The sequence below is a fragment of the Idiotropiscis lumnitzeri genome, chromosome 14 (genome assembly GCF_059441095.1).
Source record: "Idiotropiscis lumnitzeri isolate Australia: NSW breed Sydney's pygmy pipehorse chromosome 14, RoL_Ilum_1.0, whole genome shotgun sequence".
NCBI lineage: Eukaryota > Metazoa > Chordata > Actinopteri > Syngnathiformes > Syngnathidae > Idiotropiscis > Idiotropiscis lumnitzeri.
The window spans coordinates 13,008,020-13,032,254 of record NC_142404.1 but is presented as its reverse complement, the minus strand read 5'-3'; the positions used below and the strand labels follow the sequence as shown (position 1 = coordinate 13,032,254).

Sequence of the window (24,235 nt, the reverse complement as noted above, 5' to 3'; positions counted from 1 at the left end):
GCACGCTTGCACAAAAGTCACATTCTGATGGCGGACGACGCCACTCAGGTGTCACGGTATTCAGCAGGTGCAATTAAAGGGTCACTGGCTAGCTGAAGGGCACTTGAATGAAGTCTGAAGAGGAGTCCAAATTATAATCTCTCTTGTCAAACGAATCATTCACCAAACAGGGTTTATAACACACACACACACACACGCAAGCGCACCCCATTCGCGTTTTTAAGCCCGACAAATTGTCCTGTGCCTCACCGATTCTGCGTTCGAATCTCAGCTCCTTCCTGTGTAGAGTTTGCCTGTTCTCCATGAGCGTGTGTTTATTTTCCTGAAGGCACCCCAGTTTCCTCCCACATTCAAAAGAAATATGCATATTACATTAATGATAGTGGACTGTGGGCGGGAGACAGGGTACGACCTTGGCCTGGTCCCCAATCAGTCACCCATGCGGTGACTGATTGGGGACCAGGCCAAGGTGTACCCTGTCTCCCGCCCAAAGTCAACTGTGATAGAATCTAAGAAAAGTGATAGGAAATGGATGGTTGTTAGTATAACTGCAAGTACTTGACTGGTAGATTGTCTCAAAGTGACCTCTCTTCACCTACAACTCGGCAAAAGTACCTCGCTAATGTTCGATTTACACTGCGGGTTTTCGGATCCAATTGCCATTTCATCGCGGTGTCAAATATCATACAATACACAACACAAGTCAAACCTGACCGCATTGAGCAGTGACAACACCGCACTAAACATATTAAACATTAAATACGGTTTCATTTCGCCTGAAGGTACGTAACCTCGAGATTACTCTATTGGCTGAGGTGAGCCGTTGTTTTCATTTTAATAGTTTATGATGTTCTTTTCTAGTTTGCTTCCTAAGTTCTCATTTATTGCATAGACAGACAGACAGATAATTCACATTCATGTCATATGTTGTATTATTAGGTGAGAGTTTTTATCCAATCAGAAGTCAGCTATCTTGTGTTGCCGGGCAGATTTCAAAATACAACGGCACATTTTACGGCGAGCGTTCAGATTCTCCCCCTTGCGGGCTTCTGTGCTGTGTGAGTCAAAGGCTCACACAGTTGTGATAGCGAATCAGATCACAAGTTGGTTACGGTGCGCCTTCTCGCAGGCCTCACGTCGGAGGTGCGAACGTGTCCTGTGATTTGATAATCAATTGAAAACAATGACAAAAACATCCACCAACAGATTTTTTTTTTCCCTCTAAAATGTTCAGTATTGTTTCAAAATATTTGGTTTGGTTGTCTTTAAGTTATTTAGCAAAAGTTACTGGTTAACCTGCTCGCTAGCGTCAGCGCTACAAGCTATACATTTCACAGTTAAAAGAATACATTTATCAAAGCAACACAAAAGTCAGTTAACTAGGCAGTTCCTCGGTTACTCCGCTTGCTATGTCTGAATTTCCACCACTACCATCTATTTTCCGGTCAATGTACCCATTGAAATGTAAATCACAGCTGGCATTGCTTCCCATTTTCAAGCAATTTACTTCACATAACATGTTCTTTCCAAGCGACTCTTGACAAATTCAAACTTACTGCGATAGGGAAGAAGGCAAAGAGACTTCCCCTGTTTTCTCAATGGCTCTGCCTTGGTCCAATGACATGGAAGATTTGTTTACTGGTGGAAAGCTCCGTCTTGTGCCAACCAGAAATATGTGTCGTGTCATGGTGGAAAGGTCTATGTTGCAAGGGGGTGATTGATGAAAGAAGCATGGCAGGCACAGGAAGGAAGTTCCAGGCAACAGGTGAAACTAATGAACTCGTTACACTCAAGCCGAGTGACACAAACAAGATGGCACAGCCACATCTAAAAAAAAAAATAATAATAATAAATTAACTAAAATAAATAAATAAATAAATACATACCTTCGATGCAAAACACAAAGTCAAAATCTCTCACCCCAAAGCAGGATCCAAATAGCGGAGGGCTGGGTTAAAAAAAAATAAAAAAATTAATTGATCATTTCTTTTCATAGCCCGATATCGATTCATAAAACCATATATTGATACTTTTAATGTCTTTTTCCCTGTGAATTTATCTTATCAAGCACGAGTGCATATCAAAACAAAAAAAAGTAGAAACGGTGAAGTGCGCGGCAACAAGCAGGAAGGCACATTTATTTATTGTTCTGATAAGGTCATGTTAAATGAAACATACATGATTAATATAACTGTTTCGATTCTTAATGTAAATATTAATATTTCTTCTAATGCACCTAGTTTCAGCAAGAAGTTTGGACTCATTGCAGCATTGGTTCTTCTAAGAATGCCTTCCATGTAAAAGTAAAATTGAGTGAATCCAAATAAATCATGAATGGAAAATCGAATCGAATCGGGCCCTTGTGTTTCGAATCGGAAATTTGAATCAATAACCTAATCAGTATGAATGCAAAAGTCAAAGCTGTTCTCTGTTGGCCAATTGAAAGTGAATGCAATGATTTTTTTTTTTTTCGGAGTGTCCAATACCCTTCTAAAATTGCTGCTGACGGCAAACAATGTTTCTCACGACTAGACTTTGACGTTTTCACAAGTCCTCCACATGACTCGAAGCAGCATTGTTAGCACGTATGCCAGTCGCTTTGCCACCTTCAATCCCCCAAATATTTTCCGGTTGGAAATAGTCATCACTCATGCATACAGCAATGGAACGGCAAATGCTGCTGATTGGACTCAGAACAACAAGGAGGAGTGCCGGTCCGAGTCAGAAAGCAGTGAGCATAAACACTACAGTTGATTATTTTTCATGAGGCAGCAGCAATCAAAACCACAAAAAGCCAACAATATGTTGTCAACAAGCAGTGTCAAATAATGAAATGGAGCACAAAAAGAGGCTAGAGCGAGTAGAAACATCAATGTAACAGGAGAATTGATTGTTCCAGTTTACATTTAAAAGAAAAAAAAAAAAAAAGCCATAAACAAAGTGGTCATATTTTCTGAGCTTAAATTAAATCAAAAGTCTTTGTTGCCACTTTTGTGAAATAAAAAGCTATTTGTCCTCACTTCACCTGCAAAAAAAAATCCCAGACGATGAGTTGAACGCATAAGCATCTTGACTTGCGCTAATGTTGTTGATGTTTTTTTCTTCTTCTTCTTTCATTCATGCGGCCCGGTGCAACGTGCCCCACGGACCACTACCGGGCCGCAAGCCGGTGGTTGGGGACCACTGATATAATACATATTTTGTTTTTTTATGTTTTATTTTGGGTGAATTTCGTTTTTATTTATTTATTTTGTCCGTTTTCTTGTTTGTTTGTTTTTTTTGCTGGATTCCTGCTGAGGTTTCCGGGTCAGGCTCCTTCGAAAGAAGCAGCAATTAACAGGGAACGTTAATTATATTACATTCTGTTAGCAAGGTGTCTGGTGGGAAAGATGTTACAATAGTTCACAATGATGATGATAAATGAATTGCACAACAAACAATGTTAAAGTGTCTGAAAAAAAAAAACTGTGATTATTTGGTGTGTCACTCTTCAAGAGTGAATTGCTATCATAAATGTCCAGCTGTATGTTGAGATAAATGAAATACAAAATGCGCAAGCCTTCACGAAGTGAGGTAAACGAGCAGTACGTTTTTTTTTTTTGTTTTTTGTTGTGACTAGCCCTGGTGTGGTTGACAAAAATAATTTTGCACAAGTACTCGAGGAAGCATGATGTAAAATTCCAATAACACACTTACTTGCCTTTCTTCTTTCAAAACCAAATATTTCTTAGATACACTCTTACTCCTATTCCACATAATGCAGTACAATGATCAACATCCTCATTATAAAATACGTTCTCATTGGTTGTTTGACTGGATATTTTTTAACAGGAAAAATCTAATTATATACTATACAAGCACGACTGAATTTGGTCACATATTGGAACAGCGGCAGTGGAAATCCTACTGAGCTGTCAAGTGTTTTCTCACAAAGTTGTCCAAATTCAGGACCACAAAATGTGACAGGCCGCTGTCAGAGAATATTTTCTCATGTTTGAATTTAGTTTTCCTCTCTCTTTGAAATGTGAGGTTTACAGGCTCGGCAGTCTTGTGCTTATTTCTGGTGATAGGTGGTTGCCAAATGTTATTTGCGGCTTAAGAAATGACATATCCTTGACAATTCTTAGGACTGATTTTGAGATAGGGAAATTAACAAAAATCATGACATCGATTTATTAATCATGACACTGATTGATTAATCTTCCCTGGTGTGTGAAGTGAAGTCACCTCTGATGTTATCATGGCCATTTGAGTTCTGTTTTTAAAATGCCTGAAAATAGACTGACTTTATATCGATTGTCACTGGGGAAGTGAATGAAATAATACAAATGATACCATTGCTGTCATTATCATTATTTGCGTATCATTATACGATGTGAAAACACCAAAAATATTTCTGTCTGGTGCCGTGCGACCGGGACAAATTTTATATCCCAATATCGATAGTTTCATAGCCCGATAACGATAAACTGTACATCTCGATATTGTATTTCGATAAAATTTCGGGAATTTTAAGGTAATTTTCTCTGATCTTTTCTTCATGTATTCATAAAACGCAATTTATAAAGAAAACAATAACGGCAATAAAATATCAATAGAAAATGAAATATACACAATAAAGTGCCATAACCGGGTATTTGCATTTGATCTAGAATTGTCACTTCAGTTAAATTAACTTTTGTTGTCCAGTCAAGTGCGCTAGCTTGAAGGCTAGGAGACCACGCTGCTAATCTTAGGTCTCTCTTTAGCACTAGCTAGCGTCAGTTACACACGCACACTGAGCAGACTCCGTTCAACAAACTCAGCTCAGAAACGACCAGTCGGGCACGACCAATCATTGCAGGTAGATTATGCGTGAGTCGCCTGGAGAGTGAGAATGTAATAAAAAGGGTGACTGTTGTTCCTCTCTCAGGTGCTACATTAGCATAGCAAGAGCGCTAACGCACCACCGCACACGTCAAAAAGAAAAATAGAAACAATTGAGGGTTGTAGCACTATGTTGGAAAAGTTGAAAAACAATCGTTACTCATTTATGACTGAAGAGGAACTGATAAGAGAGTTCAGATAAATGATTCCTTGGAAAGATGTGGGTTCTTTTCAATTCCCATCCCTACATATACACTACTCGCTTATTTTCATGGTCACACTCTTACATTATATATGAGAGCTAGTAGAGTGGTGCAGACTGGTTAGTCTTACTTTATTCCACAAAAATAAGAATAATCCGAACCAGGATTCGTGGAATACTACGTTGTCACCATTGCCACCTTTGTATTTTTCAAAAAAACCTTGTCTAAAAAGCTCTTACGTTGCAGTTTCATGTCCTCGATAATTGCATTTTTGATAGACTGCTTTTGTTTGATACATTTCCAACATTCCTATTGTGGCGTAATTGGCTGAGCTTGCGATATCCCTCTAGAGTTCTTGTCTTTCTCTTCTGACATCCCCCTGCCAAACCATACTTCTTTTATTTTTAAAGAAATACAAAGTATAACCAAGCATAATTGGATATTTTTCTCCAAGCCCAGTTATCGCAAATGTCTCTTCCTTGCTTTCAGAGAAATGTTCCGTTGACGAAGTAACACTGCTTGGCCTGTAAATGGCTCGGTATAATATTATCATTTAATTTCCATATTTTTTTTAATTGGGAAATAATAATCAGTCAATTAAGAATAGTTTGTTTGATGTTTTCCCATCTCAGAAGTAAAGCGCGCTTTCTCTTTTGTCCCCTACGAGAGTCGCTGCAATAACAACGCCAGGCATCCATTCTTGAGGCCTTTTTCGATCGAGCGATAACTAACAAGGAGACAACTCACACTATATCTCAGTGATGAGTGACAAAGTGAAACGCTACAGCCCCAATCCAAATGTAACGATGGCAACAATCAAATAAATTCACCTGGTGTCCAGGGGGGGGGCAGAGCAGCTCCGCCCCTGGACGGTCTTTAACATTCAAGGATTCACTCGCACTCCGGCTGCTTTCTATCTGATTATGCGTTTTATTTGAAACTGTCCTTTCTGAAGCCCTTATCAAGGCTTTTCATCAGGTTGCCTTTCTGTTTGCATTTGAAGTAATTAACCTCGTCCATCAGTGTCAACCAACGAAAAAAGGCCTTCACTTTAAATGGCAGCGGTTAAATTCTCGCTACATATTCAAACACCTACGATTTTCAGTTAAGCAAATTCATGTTTTCCAAATTACACCTCAGCGCCAGGCCGCTTATCATCTACTTTCAAAATAGACATTATCAACTGACATCAATCTCAAATTAGACAGCCGCTGACAACCAACGTGTCAAATTGTGCAACCTTGGAAATTAGCACTGACAGCACTTTTCTTGAAATATCAACAATGTTATGTTACTTTCAGGTTAAAATATGAACATAGATGTATCAAACCCTCCGTGACTTCAAGATCGGAGTTGCTTCACATTTCAGTTTCTTGTTTTTGTATCCCATAAGGTATATCGGAATTAAAAAAAGACCATCACACATAACCCGCATGTCGAACACATCATCATACCATCAACACAAAAGCCCCGCATTTCAATTCTCTCCCCTTTTGTTCCATAGAAGTCATTCCAAGGGGTGTGATGAAAATCTAGCTGAAGATAGACAGTGAGTAATTGCAGGCTTGGAAGTGTTATCCATTACAGCCGAGAGCACGAGGAGGAGGGCATCCTCACCCAGAAATGCTGTTCCGTTTTACATTTAAATAAGTAGTTCTTTAATGTCAAAACCCCTTCACCTCACCATCGGGTTAAGAGTCTTTTAATCAGTTGTTGGCCAGCAAAAGCCATGTGAGTGATGGCTTTCAGGACACATGCCAGTTGTATTTAGACAAGTACTATAAAACACTCAAAGCCCTCTCACTATCAGTGGCTCAAAAGATCTCACACATCATTTTCCCGCGCATTAGGATCAGTTTGCAATCATACTGCTGTGCTAATGAATTCAATCCATCATTGAAAATAACCCGTTTTACATTTTCCCGCTATGATTCGGAAAGGTCTTTCATAATCATTGCAGTCGCAATCACATCAAAATCACATCAGTCTTGCCAGCTATGAAAACAGGTGATGGCATTATTTATCTTATTTCAAGAACCCTTGAAGCAAAATGTACAGTAAAAAATGTCATGTTGATTATTTATTCAACCAACAGACAGAATTTACATCACAGCAGCTTGCAGATGTTCTGGTAATGTTGCCTTCAACATGTCGCAATCTTAAACTCTCACTGGAGCGGGTCCACAGATGAGTGTGAAGCAGTCGGGATGAAAAATCAGCACCTCTGGATACTTGAGCTCCGCCACTTGGACGAGGATTGTTAAGAATTCTTTCAGTCGTTTAATGGGTGACGTTTAATTGTCTTATTTTGAAAGACGAATGTCTTTTATTTTGAAGGGTCGCTTCACATTTCCGTTTCCTGTTTAGCGTTTTCGTTCATCATTCAGAGTCATAGCGGTGCAGTAGTCCATGACGATATACTTTATATGTGTGTGTATGTATATATATATATATATATATATATATATATATATATATATATATATATATATATGTATATATGTATATATATATATATATATATATATAGAGAGAGAGAGAGAGAGAGAATTGTGTGTATACATGGTTTGACGAACGAAAATGCTAAACAGGAAACGGAAATATAACCCGACCCTTCAAATGAAAAGACACGCCGTTCAGAATAAGACAATTAAACGTCACACATTAAACGACTCAAAGAATTCTTAACAAGGATCTTACCCCAGACCCGTAGAGGGCATTCCACCATTTTCTGATGGTACGATCTTGGCCTCAGATTTGGAGATACTGAGTCTCATTCCATCCATTCTAACTCTCAGCTGCGAACCGCTCCAGCCAGAGCTGAAGATTGCCGTTTGATGAAGCCAACAAACCACATCAAATGCAAAAAGCAGAGATGCAATACCGAGGCCATCATTCCATCCAGTTTACGAACAGAACGGAATCAACCTTGGCACAGCCCATCCATCACTGGAAATGAATCCAACTTACTGCTGGCAATGCAAACGCTGGAACCTGTCGTACCGGGATCGAACAGCCCGTATCAGGTGGTTCGGTATTCCATACTCCCGGAGCGACCCCACAAAACTGACCTTTGAGAAGCTTCGTAACCCCCGTTGGCAACCTCAACGCCAAAGATGAGGTTCTACGATTTACAGAAAGATCTGACCATGTTATATTTTATTTCAGTTAATGTGATTTTAAGATTAAGCAAAGCACTAAAAGTAACTACTTACTTCGCCGTAATTTAGCGAACTGATGCATAAGCGTAGGTGCGACTAAAAGTGTTTGGCTATCTAATCTTTACTCTGTATGGGTGCCTGTCACGCCCGCATCAATATTTAAACCCCACTGAGAATTCAAAACGAGGACATGTGCATAATACTTCAAAGTCAAGATGTATTCACAGGCTTTTTATTTGATAATGTCTGTCCGCTCAAAATATCAGATTTGGGCTTCCGAGCCATCAACAAACGACGATTTTCCATTTCGGCTCTATGAGTCGACTTCATACAATTTCTGAAAACATTAAATAATGCAATCTACTCAAAGAGCGTCATCTCTCCTGAGTGTTTCTCGGTGACCGTTTGGTGCATTATTAAGTCTTCGTAATGATACGTTTCAAGTCGACAGCATGGGTGTCGAAATTCATTTTCATGAAATGCCGCACTAGAATTATGGCCGATCTCAATGGAAACCACTCTCTTCATATCATGTCATCGTTATCTGTGCGCTTCATTAATATTGATTATAGCAACGACTGTTTGAAAAACACAAGTCGGGTGCACTTTTATCCATCAGAGTGAAGCATAAATTATGAACATAATGTAGTTTTGCGTAATGAATTAAATGGAAACGTTTTTGTGCGTTGACAGCTGACGGGGTCAGAATTTTGATTTCGTCAATAAATATGAACTAACAACAACAGTGGCAAATGAATCGCGTTCCAAAATCCCTAAAATAACCTGCTGGGATCAAGTGTGTGTGACTCACTCCAATTGAATGTTGTGACATTTCCAACAACATATGGCTGTGAATAATCTTACGAAAATATTCTAATGAGGTGTCTTACACTTAATTCCTGGACCTTCTGTTTATTGTTCTGCTGGTTAGGCTCATTTGCTCTGTTTGGTGCCAATGAAGATTACATTTCTTGAACTTTCCAAAAATCTTGAATACTATATATATGAATAATGATAATGCAAGATTTCCTGTCAGTGGCAAGGATGCCAATTTGACGTTCCTTGAACATTTTGAGGGTAAGAAAAAAAAAATCTTTTTGACGAGATGCTATCGGCTACGAACACGAGATGCATTTTGGAACTCATAATTCATTGTCACTGTCAAGCCAAAATCGAATAGAATGTATTTTAAAAGCATCATATCATTTTCAAGCTTTCACACACGACAAGAAAATGCACGGCGAAGCTGATTTAGCCCCTGCGCTGTTTGTTTGACCTGCAGTATGTGATCTTGAGCCTCACATTCACCGGGGCCGTCAATCTCACCTTTGCTCGCCATGAACCGTGCCGGAACTCGTCCACCAATCACATCTCTATGGAGAGAGAGAGAATGACAGGTGAAGGAGAAAATTATCTGATGTCACAAGGTGCAATAACGTGACGGAACATAGACCCTGTAAAAAACACATAGACAGGGATCAACGTCAAGAATGACGTCTAACTCACTCAGAGAGCCGAATGAGCGTGATGGATCTTTATATTTCCAACAAGCTTAGTGATTTTGTTTAGGACAAAAGAAATAAATCAGATTATTATTTCTATTTTGTATCTTGTCATTCCAGTGAGCCTTCTGACAGTATACATGTGTAATAAGACATTAACTACTGTACATTCACTTTGGCATCCATCATGCTTTACGGTACTCACTCGTTGATAGATTACACCTTGCGCGTGACACTCTCCACCACGCGTAATTCACCATTAACATTAGGAGACGAACAAGGGAAAGAGCAGCAGTTAAGTCAAGGCAACGCATGGCTAGAAAACAAATGTGGCATTCGGTGTTGGGGGGGGGGGGGGGAGTTAAATTCATGAAATGCCCTCCTACTGCTTCTTGAGTCTGCAGAGGCAATTTCCTGAGGAAACGGATGGTAGTAAATATAGTTAATGTGCTGAGGCAGCATTAATACAGCCACATGCTGTTAAAAGGCGACATGAGATACCGGGGTGATTCTTCACACAATTGAGGTGAGACTTCCTGAGCTATAAACTAGTCTTGGACTGGACTCACAAATAATACATCAAGTATTCAACGTGAGAAACGAAGTTACGGACATAAGGAACCAATTGGGAGCTTTATTTTTATTTATTTATTTTTTTTAATAAGATGAACTCCTTATCAATTTGTGGGTAGAATTGAGACATTTTAGATGCTGCTTACAGTAGAACTCTGGAAGGACCAGAGTGAAAACATAGAGGGAAGGAGGGAGAAAAACGTGTTTCTGGGTTCTGAGGGTTCCTTAATGATACTGCAAGTTCTCGGACTCGTGCAACATTAGGTCAGGACGCTCTCCGCATTATATCTGCAGACGTTTCTGTGAGAGAGATGAGAGGTGTTGGTGGACTGGTTGAGGCAGGTGTGGGCAAACTACGGCCCGGGGGCCACATGCGGCCCGTTAAACGTTTTAATCCGGCTCGCCGAACTTGAAATAATTTAAATGAATAAACCTTTTATTTTCTAAATACTGTGATGTGTCAAAGAGATATTTTGTTGTAATGCTTTTGTTCACTTTTGTTTAAAATTAAATGTTTTTTTTTTGCTCCTGGTCCGGCCCCTCTGTCAAATTTTAGAACCCAATGTGGCCCACCAATCAAAACGTTTGCCCACCCCTGGGTTGAGGTCTACCGAGATGTTGACTCCTAGTAACTTGAATCTTCCCGCCCTCTCTACCTACTCTCCATTGATTAATTGTCACGCTCAGAGCTTTTGAATTTCCTCAAGTCCATGGTTCAGATTGTTGATTTCAAGCCGGACCTCCACCCTGAAGCCTGACTCTTTGTTGTCCCGGATTAGTCCTACAAGTGTGATGTCATCAGCAAATTTGACAATGATGTTAATGGGGTGAATGGGAGAGCGGTGATATATAAAGAGAAATTAGAGGAGGGGACTTACGACGCATCCCTGAGGTGTGCCTGCGTTCAAGATGAGAGTTGAAGAGATGCTATTTCCCATTCTGGCATCTGTTGATGAGTATGTTCAGTATCCAGGTGCACTGTGAGTTACTGATGCCCAGTTTGCTCAACTTGGCGACCAGTTTATGGGATACAACTGTGTTAAAGAAATCACTCACATAGGAATTATCGTCCTTGTTGTCTCTGAGGTTTTTAATCCCCCTGCCACATTTAAACTTTTTTCGGGTCTTTTTGACGTCTTTTTAACTAAACTTTGCTCCTATCTTAATGCATGCATGCTGTATCGCAATAAGACTGGTCAGGGCATGGGGGATGAAGAACAACGCAAGCTGTGACACTGCCTTCGCTCCCTCTGCGCCTGGTTGGCCCAGCTGACGTTAAATGTGTACTTTGCATCTCCTTGACAGGAGACAGCTGGTGTTTGGCAGAGGTCACCAAAGCGACACAATAATGAGTCTTCTCCTACTGCGGTAGTTTTCAACCTGCCCACTTATTCGTAACTAGGGAAACTGGCAAGCATAAAATTGCCGTGCGTTATTTCCAACGGAAGCTTAAAAATCATTTCATTTCAAGACAATGTGTAAATGGCTCATGAACTTAATGAAGTTGCAAGTTATGACAGTGATAATGTGGATTGAGAGGAACGGTTGAACTTTTGGCATTTCACAGCATTCTATAATGGAAGGTTCCAAATTAATTTGAAAAAAAAAAAAAATCGTTGTAATTGAAGGAAATCCACTCAATTCACATATTTCAGGGACAGGAGTACACAAGGACATGCAGTATGAAAAGAAAACAAATTATTGTGACAAAAATCGGTCTGTCAAAATTTCTCCAAAAACCTTGATGTCAAATGTTCCTGTTGTTTGATGAATATCACGGACGACTTATTTTAGGCGTGGGCAAACTACAGACCGGGGGCCACATTAGACGTTTTAATCCGGCCCGCCAAACTTGAAAAAAAAATTAAATGAATAAACCTTGTTAATGTTTTATTTTTTAAATACTGTGGTTTTTCAAAGACACATACATATATATTGTTGAAATGCTTTTAAAATTAAATGTATTTATTTTTTCCGATGAGGTGAGGTTACAAAAAACGCTCCATCCATCTGCTCCTGGTCCGGGCCCTCTGTCAAATTTTAGAACGCATTGTGGCCGCCAATCAAAAAGTTTGCCCACCCCTGGCTTATTGCTTTGCCAAAAATCGGTGTTTGAAATTACAAGCACTGACATTGACACTAACAAAAAAATATGGCATTCAACCAGCCATCCATTTTCTGTCCAAGTTGTTGAGCTCCAACCTATCTCAATTGACTTTAGGTCACATGTGGAGCACACACAAGTGGCTTCTGAAAATAAATCCAAAAAAAGAAAATTGCTCTGTGTTGCAGTCGAAGTCTATACCAATGCAAACTACAGACACAACATTGTTCTGTCAATAACAGTCTGAAAGATGTGGGACGCTGTACCTAATGTTGTGGCTGGTGAACGCCGAGTCGCCGAAACTGGAAATGACTTGACTGAACTGTTGATCTAACGTAATGTAATGAAAAGTGACAGCCCCTATGCAGCATCCATTTGCGCCGGCATCGGTTTCTGCGCAACATTCCATCACTGCCAAAGATATTTACGATTAAACATCGCAAAGGCCTCAGATGCTGTGAGTGATGATCGCATTATGCTTGTCTAACCATCACATTGGAGGACCGCTCGGCCTGATAATCGCTTTTGAGTTTTGGACTTCCACAGTAGTGTAGGGTCGGTGTAAGTGGAAAATGGAGAAAAATAGTTGCTGATCGGGAGAGTGCTGCGTTTATACTTTTGTGTCAGCACCTCTCAATCATCAGTCAGGGTGTACTCCACCACTCCCACTCACTATCTGTTTTCCTTTATTTGTTCTAGCAGTGATGTGGGAGCAATGAGCTTATCTGTGATTTCCTCAGAGCACCTGCAAGCATTAGCTGCAGCTACTGATTGGGACAATAAAGAGCTTAAGCACTTACTTTGCTCATGTTTTTGTACAATCATGGGGAAAGAAAACAGCTGAATCTGGATCTAATAATGGTCCGTGCAGCTGCTAAAGGGAATAAATTATGGAATGGGAGGTAACAGCTTAAAGCTACTGCAAGACATTTAAGAGTTGGGCAAAGATAGAAAAGGGACAAAGACAAAAGGCAGACCTTTTGTTCCCAACCTTCAGTGTAGCAAGGGCAGCTCCATTCGCTCCCAGTCTAGAGCCTTTTCAATCCATCAACAGCACAGATAAGTGCCGGTCCCACAGAGGGATGAAGGAAGAAACCGATTAGAAAGCAATCTGATGCACAGAAACCCTCGGCAGCTGCCCCAGTAAAGAGCGATCGCCACATTCACGTTGGAACAACAATTACGATTTGTAAAAAATATTTGTTCGGGGAAATCTAGCAGGAATATAAGTAATAGGGAATATACTGTATAATGATAGGATCATCTCATTTTGGGCAAGGGGGAGCTGCGGGCACTCGAGCCCTATCTCCATGTGCTCAACAGCATTATATATTATATTATTATATTATATTATAATATATTATATATTTATTTATTTATTTATTTTATTTTTAAACACAACCAAAAAATGAATTACGTCAGGCCACAGTGGCATTGTGATGCGTGTGTTTACCAAGCTTCTGCAGCAAAGTCTAGATTTTATGCATTACGACTGCAGTCAGAGGAGTCCAATTTCTCACCTGCGTCAAAGACGTAACCCACAAAAATTTTAACTGGCATGCAAATCTATGTTCATGTAAATATGTGTGCGTAATGACTCTTTTACGGCTCAACACAGTTAGTTGTTTTTGACCCTTTAGAAGACATTCTGGTTCCTATGTCGGAATTTAACTGATTTTTGCATCAATGCAAAGAATATGTGGAACAGCTGCAAGAGATTTGTATACCTTTTGGATTGACTGTCAATGTTTATTCCAATATTGGGTTTTAGTTTGATTCCAATCTTGAAGCATATGCAACATTTTTTTTAATTTTTATTTTATTTATTTATTTTTGCGGACTGAACACATTTAAATTCGTGATTTAATTCACACACCTGTCGGCGCAAGGCTTCCTAGCTGAAGAAGCATATCGGAGTAAAATCTTAGCCATGAGTCACAGCAAAATGCCTTTTGATTTCACAGGCAGGTTTGTGGCAATGCACAAATCTGGGCAAGGCTACTGAACAAATTCTGTGCCACTTAATGTTCCCAAGAGCAAAGTATAGTCTATCATTTTGAAAATGGCAGTCTAAAAATTGGCTCATCTACAATTTCCTTGCGCAAAGGATCAGCTTGTTGTTTTGTAATGGCATTGACGCAATAACTAAATAGCCATGGATGCCAATCAAGTCAAGGCAACTCCTGATAGTTGCTTTTAGAAAGAGTCTTTTGAGGAATCACGCTTATCAAAGCTTCACAAAACATGAGGTTAGGTTCGTTTAGATCAATGGTCCCACCGAGCTACACGGATGAAATAAAAAAAATAATAAATAAATAAATAAAAACTTGCAGTACGTCTGATTTATTTATCATTCAAGGCTGAAAAAAAATTTATGTTGGACTCTTGACACGTCAAGATGTTAATTGTCTCAGTCGGGTTACGCTAATATTAAACCGACAAGCTAGCAAAATGAATAAAAAAACAGACCACATACAAAGCCGATTAATTGGCCAACCAACGACGCCCCCTTCCAACAACCTGCAATCATCCTCACAGAAAAATGATGCCTGGCAGCTCATTAAGGATGGTATTAAGATGAACCTGCGAAACCTCTCCACGGCAAGATAACAGAATCAGCTGTTTTAGCAGGCCAATGTACTTAACATTCGAGAGACAAATCCCTGACAAAGCAAATACTGTCGTAAAGAAGCAAGCCACTGAAGAAATCAAGAGAAAATGCATCATTAAAGGAATGGACAGTATGGAGTGCAAAAATAACACCAGAGAGGTTTGCCATATAAACAAACTCAACTAAGGTCAACAGGTTTTGTAAGTTTGTAAGTTTCTCTTAGTAGCAAAAGTCAGTTTTATCCTAATTGCCGGTCCGTTATAAAGATTAGCAACAATAAACAAAAAAAATCACACCCTAAGAAACAAACTTAAATATAAAAAACAAATGAATGCAATTATTTATATTTTCTCATTACCATTGACGGCTAAAGACGTCCATTTTTTTTTTTTTTTTTTTTTTTACCCGGGTGGTAGTGAATGTGTTCATATGAATACAGGCGGCTGCTATGTGCTGAGTGTTAACTGCTAAAGAATTGTAAGTAATGAATAAATATATTATGTATTTTAGGAAGCCCACACAAATCTTACCCAGACACCAGACAGGGATCTTCTGAAAGTGGTTGGCAAGAGTCGACCCCCCCAGTCAATGCATGAATAATGTATGAAGGATATAGGGACATCACTTAGAGACGCTGCCAATATCAGCTGGGGGAGCCCGGCCCACCCCCAGGCTTCTGATCTTTCGCACGACCTTTGGATTTCACACTCTCTGAATGCCTTCTAAAATGCCTTCTAAAATAGTCAAATGATAAGATATGAATCCGATAGGGATGAGCATCCGTACATCAATACAAGACGGAAGAATTTTATTATTGTAGAATTTATTCCCTAATGAGCTGGCTGTTGACATTTTAGATTTTGCGCCAGTCTTCTGTTCCGCTAATTGCTATTATAGAAAAGCCAAAACATTACATTATATAGATCCAGGATCTGTTTGTTGTCTGTACTGCTTTAGGGATTCTGGGGGCGGGTTAGCGCTTATGGCGAAAGCAGATGGTACCTTGGACTTCTTACAGTGGAACCAATGCTGTACCAAAAAAGGAAACACAATTTACATGAGTCATCACTGCAAAATTCAGTCCTCCCCAAACAAGAAGAATGTCAAAAGTCCAAGTGTTTTCATGGTCTGTCAAAGTCTGAAAAGTAGCATTCCACTTCAGCTAGCAAACCAAAAATAAACCCAGGCTGCTGCACCTGTCACAAGGAAAGTCCTTGTCTTGGTTTGTGAATTTGATCCCTGTTGTTTTGAACTTTTGTATTTTCGATTATTAACAATGCCTTGTTTGCCTTTTTGTTGCTTTAAATCAAATACCTTTTGAGTTACCACTGCCTTTGGTTGGGTGCTCCTTCAAATTACGGCTAAACACCATCCAAAATTCCATATGACTGACGTCAAGTGGCCCAAAATGCAAGCAAGCAGACATTGCAGGGAAATAACACGCCACGAAGAATTCCGAAATAATCACAAAATGGCACATGACGGAAAGGCTAACTAGCATATTAGCAAGAATTAGCATATTAGCATAACCTAGCAGGGAACTGAAAGACAGTGTTTAAGTTCTTCAGCGAGATGGATGTCTTTCTAGAATTTTACTGGACATTTTTGCCGTTTTTCCATGTTGTAAAAGCGACCACAACTTAGTCTTGATCAGGTTTTATAATTTGAAACGAGAATAATCATCAGTTCTTAAGAGATGCCAATCCAGTATCATATCAGTATTCATTTGAATTCCCCATATATATTCATTCTCCTGGTAATAGTCTTGCTTGAATGACAAACAAGGTAAATATTCTCATTTTTGTCTTACTTGCAGAGTCAAAAGAAATGACTGAGAAATGAGTCCCACTCTGCAGTTCACTCAGCATTACTGAACCAGATTGCCTCATTAGCGCTGAACTGATCATGTTGATTTGCTTGGCATCAACACAGTGAAGACGCTGGATTCTTTTTGATGGAGGTTATTTTCAACAGCCACCGCCGGCAAAACACTTTCTATGACATCGTTTTGTGTTGCACTTTTTTGACAATTTTGATGACAGCATCCATCACTCGACTAACTACATCACACACTCGAGAACTCCTCCACGCGTAGTTGAGCGTGACACAAGTTGTCCTATTTTGGCAGGCAATTGTGATTTACATGACAGCCTCATTGAGAATCAAATATGAATGATATGCGTTGTAAAACTTTAGTTTAATTCTGGTTGCTCGATTGAACGCGTGACTAAAATCGGTACCTGCAAAAATACAAAATTTGTATTAGGAACTTTTTTGGGGTGGATTGGATTAAAAAAAAAATGTTTGTAGGACTTGAATTTTCCATGATGACGCCAAATAAATCTGTCCTTTGCTTCAACACCAAAGAGATGTTATCTTGACAAGTTTGATGTGAGAGTCGAGCAAAGCAAAGGATGATCTATCCGAGTCACCTGCGCACATGCGAGAGGAGCGGTTAGTGATGATTCAGCAGGTTTGTAGGTTCTCTGATCTACATGTGTGAACGAAGCACATATATGCCCTGATTTCCTAAAGTGGAATATGACAAAACGTCAGCATCGTGATGGATTTAAGTGCCACGTCTGCAAAATGGGACTCAAAGGATTGCAGCACTTTTCCATAACCTGAAGACGTGTGATTGTGTGCTCGTCCTTCCTTGCAAGGGCGGCTTCTTGGATTACAATAGGTGACTCTACGCCTTGTCTATTGACTTCTGGACAAGGTGATGAGATCATCTAGTATGCAAATGATGTTCCTTTTACAAGCAGCCAGTCACATCAAGACACCAAAATTGATTTTTTTTTTTTTTATTTATTTATTTTTTTGTAAAGACAGTCTGTTTAAAGCAGAAGCCTTAAGCAGCAAATACGCTTGGTTGTTTTTTTTAGCTCATTACTGATAAAATCTCTACTATGGTCCCACTTATTAACTTCTAACTTGATCTAAACCAGGGGTGGGCAAACTTTTGGATTGGCAGCCCACAATGGGTTCTAAAATTGGACAGAGGGGCCGGACCAGGAGCAGATGGATGGAGCGTTTTGGTAACCTCACCTCATCGGAGAAAAAAAATACATTTAATTTTAAATAAAAGTGAAGCAAATCATTACAACAATATATATGTCTTTGAAAAGCTACAGTATATAGAAACTAAAACATCAACAATGTTTATTCATTTAATTTTTTCAAGTTTGGCGGGCCGGATTAAAACATTTAATGGGCTGCATTTGGCCCCCGGGCCATAGTTTGCCCACACCTGATCTAAACCATGCCCGAGGCTGCCCATCTACTTAAATGACGCTAATTGGTCCACTTTAACTTAAATCTGGGAAAAAAAAAATATTTACACCACCAATTGCACATGGAAAAGCAAAGCAAATTAATCTTTATACTAGACTATTCTTTTATAGAAGTAACTTTTTGAATCAGTACTGCTGCTTTCTCCAAAGTTTAATTTACTTATATGCTTAATTTTATGCAGTAGTGTCGCCACCAGGCTATTAGAAAGTTTTGCCACTGTGGCAGAAAAAATATTCATTAGAAGTCAAGTGTGAAAATGGAATTTTACTTCAAATATGAAAGTGATAATAAAGAAGTCCAAGAAAATCAAAGCAGTTGCAGATTGTTCTTGATTATTTTCTCTTTTTTTTTTATCATTAGTGTATTTAATCATCATGTTCTATTTTCAGTCAATTGTCCTCAACTGTTTGCAGCCCCTCCTTCATTGCTGCTGCATAATGAGGAAAAACTGCGCCACCTAGTGGGCGACTGGAGAACGACTTCAACTCCAAAGAGGCTTGTTGACAAATGGTCAGCTCTTATTGCATGGTCCACTGAGTGCACTCAGACTTTGGCAGATGCTTTGTGAGCTGCATCTTCATGCCACGGATGCAAATGACGTCATTAGAAGTGCAGCTGCAGCGGAAAAACTTTTGATTGTCGCTCAGTTGAAATAGGCGCTGGTTTTCAAACCACGAGCAGCTTGAAAGACACCGGGAAATGTATACAACAGGAAAGAGAAAACCAGAAGAGAAAAAATTCTGCATTTTTTTTTTAATTCTTCCTCTATTTACATATCCTCCGTGCATTCCATCCCATGACACACTAATAGGAAACAGCAGACAGATCTGCGCTCTAAAAATATGATTCCACTCTGGCCAGTGCATCCAATTAGCAAGTCAAGCAAAACCTCTGCCTGGGGCAAATGGAAATGTAGATAAGATCCAACGGACAAATTGGAGGTACAGTATAATAAGGGAGTGACTGATGGAGACCAGGAGTCTTGAGATGCTATCTCTCAGACATGCTGACTCGCCTCACTTCTGCTGACCAAGCGTTAAAGGCGGTCTCCACCCACGGAGCAAAAAAGACACAGAGATAATTATGTTTCTTCATATCAAGAATATATAATAAATTACACTCCCGCCAGTTCAGAAACTTGGTAGATAGGGCTCATCAGAGCACAATGTGCTTTATATGGTTTCCAATTTGGCTCAGTCAAATAAAACCCTGTCGCTAGTGAATCTATTCATATTTCTTCCTTCATAGAAGAATGATCAAAGAGAGTGTAGTCAGTGGGAGTCAGCTCTTTCCCATTAAAATATCCGAATTTAAACCACTTGGCTGTTAAAGCAGAGAGCAAACTTCCCGCTTCTTTTCTCAGCAATGGCATGCATTTTTCATGTTAATGCCACTTTAACGGCACCAATAAACAATGAATGGAGAGCTGCAGGTGGCACGTTGTGGCCAAATGTGTCGCTCCTCGCTCAGCATCGCGGAACGATAACAGAGCAACTTCCCTTGCGTGGAAAAAAATAATAATAATCTTTTGCTGTTCCACAGGGGGGAGGGGGGGGGCGTGATGTCGCATGCAGCCAGGGGTGATATGTCATTACAGAACATTGGGATATTAATAAAACAGGTTCTCCTTTTCCTAATTTAAAAATTAAGGGTTTTTTTTTTTCCCATTTTTTTTGTTTGTGCCCTAAACTGAATGCAACAAAGAAACATAGAAATACAAATGCACAAATTCAAATTCATACACGTTACTAACTACAGATTATTCTCACAAGCGCAGATCAAAATCGTGGACTGGCTGACAATTTGAAAATGTTCTCCTGCCGATTTGAAAAGGACACTTTTTCTCCATCCCCTCACCCACACAGACCGACAGAGACGACGACCTCTGACTGCTTCTCCTGCCTTGACCATTCACAATGATTCTTCAAGCATCAAAAGAGCTACAAAGCGACCGGGCCCGATCGCACCTGTGCCTCGTGCCTGACTAGCCGGCTCCAGTCTTGATCAAGATCTTCCACAGGGGCTCATCAGAGGACCCTACTTGGCCCCTCGCAGTTTACAACTCAATGATGCAGGGACCTACGTGAGGATCTTGTTTGTGGACTCCAGCTATCATCCCTGTACCCCTTTTCTCTCAACTCCAGCTCAGCGTCTCTCCGGCCATCTGCCAGTGGATTTATAGCTTCCTGATGGGTAAGATACATCATGCGAGGCTGCATGAAAGGAACCACATCATCCACATGCATCATCAGCACCGAATCTACCAGAAGGGGGGGCGGGGGATTCACAGCCCACCAGCCCTGCAAGCCTAATGAGGACAAGCGGTGCAGAAAATGGATGGATGGATGGATGGATATCCTCTGGAAGAAGAAAGGTTGCTTCATCATAATGGTGAGACGTAATTCGTCTCTGTGAACATTTTTAGAGGGAATAATATTCATCAGTTAAAACCTTCTCCCTTTGGATGTGTGTAAATCCGCTCAATGACTTCATAGAGTCAATTAAATAGCACCATCTACAGCACAGGTGTCAAACTCAAGGCCCGGGGGCCAAATCTGGCCCTCATTTGATGTGGCCCGCGAAGGGCAAATCATGTGCGTCAACTTCCTGTTTCTAGCACAATTTCTTCACACATTGAGATGTGAGATCTAGCCATTTATTTGTGACCAATCATCCCCTTTAAAAATAAATTGAAAAATTGTTGAAAAAACAATTACTGACATTTCTATAGGTTCACAGACGTAACAGCCCTCTGAGGGAAACCGTAACTACGATGTGGCCAGTCCACAAAAATGAGTTTGACACCCCTGATCTACAGTATTCACTAACTAACTTATCCCAAGGACTCGGGTTTTAGGATAATAGAACATGTTTCACTCCTCCAATATACAGTATATCAGGTTCCATTATTCGTCACAGCCTCACTGCATATAATTACTGAACATCACAGAAGAGATAAGTCATAGCTAAAGGGGAAAAAATATCTCAAGCGGCTTTTATTTAGCCACGTCTAAGCTGCATTCAAATCTTGCCCAAGACTCTTTGTTGCCTAGCAACGTGAACCTCAGATACTTTATAGCCCTCAAGTTATGGAGTTTCCCCCTCAGGCTTTTGACCATTTATATGAGACGTACACTGGCATCCCTTTGACATGAAAGGCAACAAAGTAAGGTTCCCAAATTAAGATTCTGCTGCTGATTATGGAAGCACAGTAACTAGCAGGGATTTCCCGTAATCCTCACGGGTATAGTGTGTTTTCTCCGGGTCTAATTGGAGATGCAGAAAGATGAAGGAAAGTCTGTAAAATGAGGTTGAAGTGTAAAATGTTTTAATCCAAACATGGAATTTCTTTTTAAGATGAAGACAAAATCATTGTAAAGGAAAGATTTGTATAGTAGAACCTCATAGGTCTATTCTGGACGCTAGTTCACCTCCAATTAGTTCAGCTTTAGTAGCATTGCAACTTCTCTTTGCACAAGTGTAAAAATAAGCTAAACTGTGTTGAGTAGGGCTGCGTGAAATTGGAAAAACATGCAATATGCAACATAGGTATTGACGATTGCGATATTGATATTGCAATATTTAATATTTAATCTATCTAATGAAACAAATCAATTTTGTCATGCCGCAAAATAAGCAGGACAGGCGAATTTGTGGCTAATTGATTATAATAACTTACAATTGTATTTATAGGTAGTGTTCACAGAAATAACTTGAATTTGACAAACATAATAATGAATCCAAAAAAAAATAATGTGAAAATCAACGAATGAAAATATGTCACTTTTGAGTTATGGTTGTACGTGATAATTTAAAAATACATACTGGCATATAAAGGTATGTTAAGAAAAATGAAATTGAACTCATGGAACAGGCCTGAAAAAAAAACGATGATGATGAGTGAGCCCATTGGTGCGAGGTCCTTTAAATCGAGGTTCCACACTTTACTCTTTATCCAAGTATTTTCACACACCCCATCCATTGTGGAGAAAATGTAAGACTTTTAAGTGTAACTTATGGTCATGAAAAGAAAATTTCAACAAATTTAGTGTGTCAAATTGAGAAGATTTTCATTTTCACTTTTCTCACAGTGACCGGTGCTGTTCCGTACGACATTGGTGAGGCCAAGCTGAGCCGGTCCAAACTCCGGCTGTCAATGTACCATTCTCACACTCCTGAGTTGAGAAATGAACCAGACTGGATCGTTGGATGCGGTCCAGTTTAATTAGTGGAAATCTGAGACTACAGAGTGCTGACAAGTGAATATCTATCTTGGGATCTTTGAGGGCCACTGGCAGACAGCTGATATCATTTTGCAGCCTACCTGAATTTGTAAACAACATTGATCAATATGACACAGCTTTTTACAAATGGTTGTAGTTTAGAAAAATGACAGGTCATTACAATAAAGGAGCGGGGCCAGAACTGTCGCTAATATAGATAATGGCCTGGGGATAAACCGCATCATTGATTTCCCTTGCAACATGATGACCAACAGCATTAGATAAGAAACGGCGATGGAGAGAATTTTTATGGAAAAGAGTAGATGACAGTGGATTAAAAGGCAGTAAGTCGAACAAAAAGAACACTAAAGGCATTGTGGTTAAAACAAAGCTCTACCATTCTTTGCGTCTTCGTACAAGCTCAGTGACAACAGCGCTCGGCGCCTTTGCTGCATTCTCCTCTCTGCATATCAACTCCTTCATCTTTCAGGGTGGCATTTTAATACCGCATCACGTCGAAGCGTTAACTCACAACAGCGTCTGCAAAGATACAAAGGCTGATATATTTGCTGTCTATTCTCTGCTGGTGCGAGATCATTGCTGAAGAAGGACATTTTTTTTTTTTTTTTTTTTTTTTTATCCGACTTTGATAGCACATTGAAACATCAGAATAGGCCACGTACATGTGGGATTACATCAAATAAAACTGAATGTTATCGAACATTTCTCTGACTTCCACGGAACTGAAGTGCTTGAGAAGTAGGGCAAGAAACCGGTTTCCTCTCGCGCGCAGCCAAACGGGCAGAAATTGCCTGGGGAGCCGGAAATCAGGCTCAAGGGTACAATGAGGAGAGTAACGCTCGTTCGGAGATGCGATAAGCCATGATGACTGGCAGGTCAATGACAACATTCAAAAGCAAACAACGCATGCACAAAAAGAGCCTCATTGCTCAACAGGACCAATGTCATAATGAGCAACGAAATGCCCACGGGAACAAAAATCAAGGAGGAGTAGCTAAGCGACTGGAACGCAGCCTTGAGATTCAAATTAGAATAGAAATGGCGATATTAAAATTCAAATGCGGTAACTCTTTTATGATCAACTTTTACACTTTGTATGCTGCATATGTAGAGCATCATGCCAGATTTGTCACAACACTCGGATGAGTTGATTCAGTAAAAAAAATAAATAAATAAAAAAAATCAAAGACACCTTAGGCCTATACATAATACAATGGAGAGCGCAGCGGTCTTTCTAATATTTTACTCAATTCATGTCCGAGCTGTATTTTCCGGACTATAAGGGGCACATGTTTATAAGCCGCAGCAACTATTAATAAAAAAAAAAAAAAAGCATCAGTCTTCCATCATTTTTCCACAGGAGCTGCAATATCCCCAAAAGTGGATGCATAGGAATATTTCTCGCACTATACTGAGGGCATCGCTTGCATTTCTCATTTCTTCCCACATTATATGACGTTTTTTATTGCTTTGAAAATATTTCTCACATTCATCAGACATCATAAGACAGTTATGATATTCAAATGTAATCATACCAACTTTTTTCTTGAATATTTATAGTCGTATATGGTCGTCTGGTCGGAAACTAAGAAGAATCATAGGTGAACTCCTTTACGAGCTTGTGTTATAACGCTTCCGCAGAAATTTAACAGCATCGTTCGGCTTAGCTTAATT

The 24,235-nt window shown here is 39.7% G+C and overlaps 1 protein-coding gene across 3 annotated transcripts in view; it reads right to left on the bottom strand.

The window, feature by feature from the left end:
* thsd7ba (thrombospondin, type I, domain containing 7Ba) overlaps nt 1-24,235 on the bottom strand; it is a 171,601-nt gene that overhangs the window by 126,951 nt on the left and 20,415 nt on the right. For all 3 annotated transcript variants that reach the window (XM_088315438.1, XM_088315440.1, XM_088315441.1), the window contains exons 2-4: nt 9,557-9,603; nt 1,921-1,948; nt 1,557-1,827 (exon numbers count right to left, since the gene is read on the bottom strand). The gene's annotated coding sequence lies outside the window, so the exon portion shown is untranslated. The remainder of the gene's footprint in view (nt 1-1,556; nt 1,828-1,920; nt 1,949-9,556; nt 9,604-24,235) is intronic.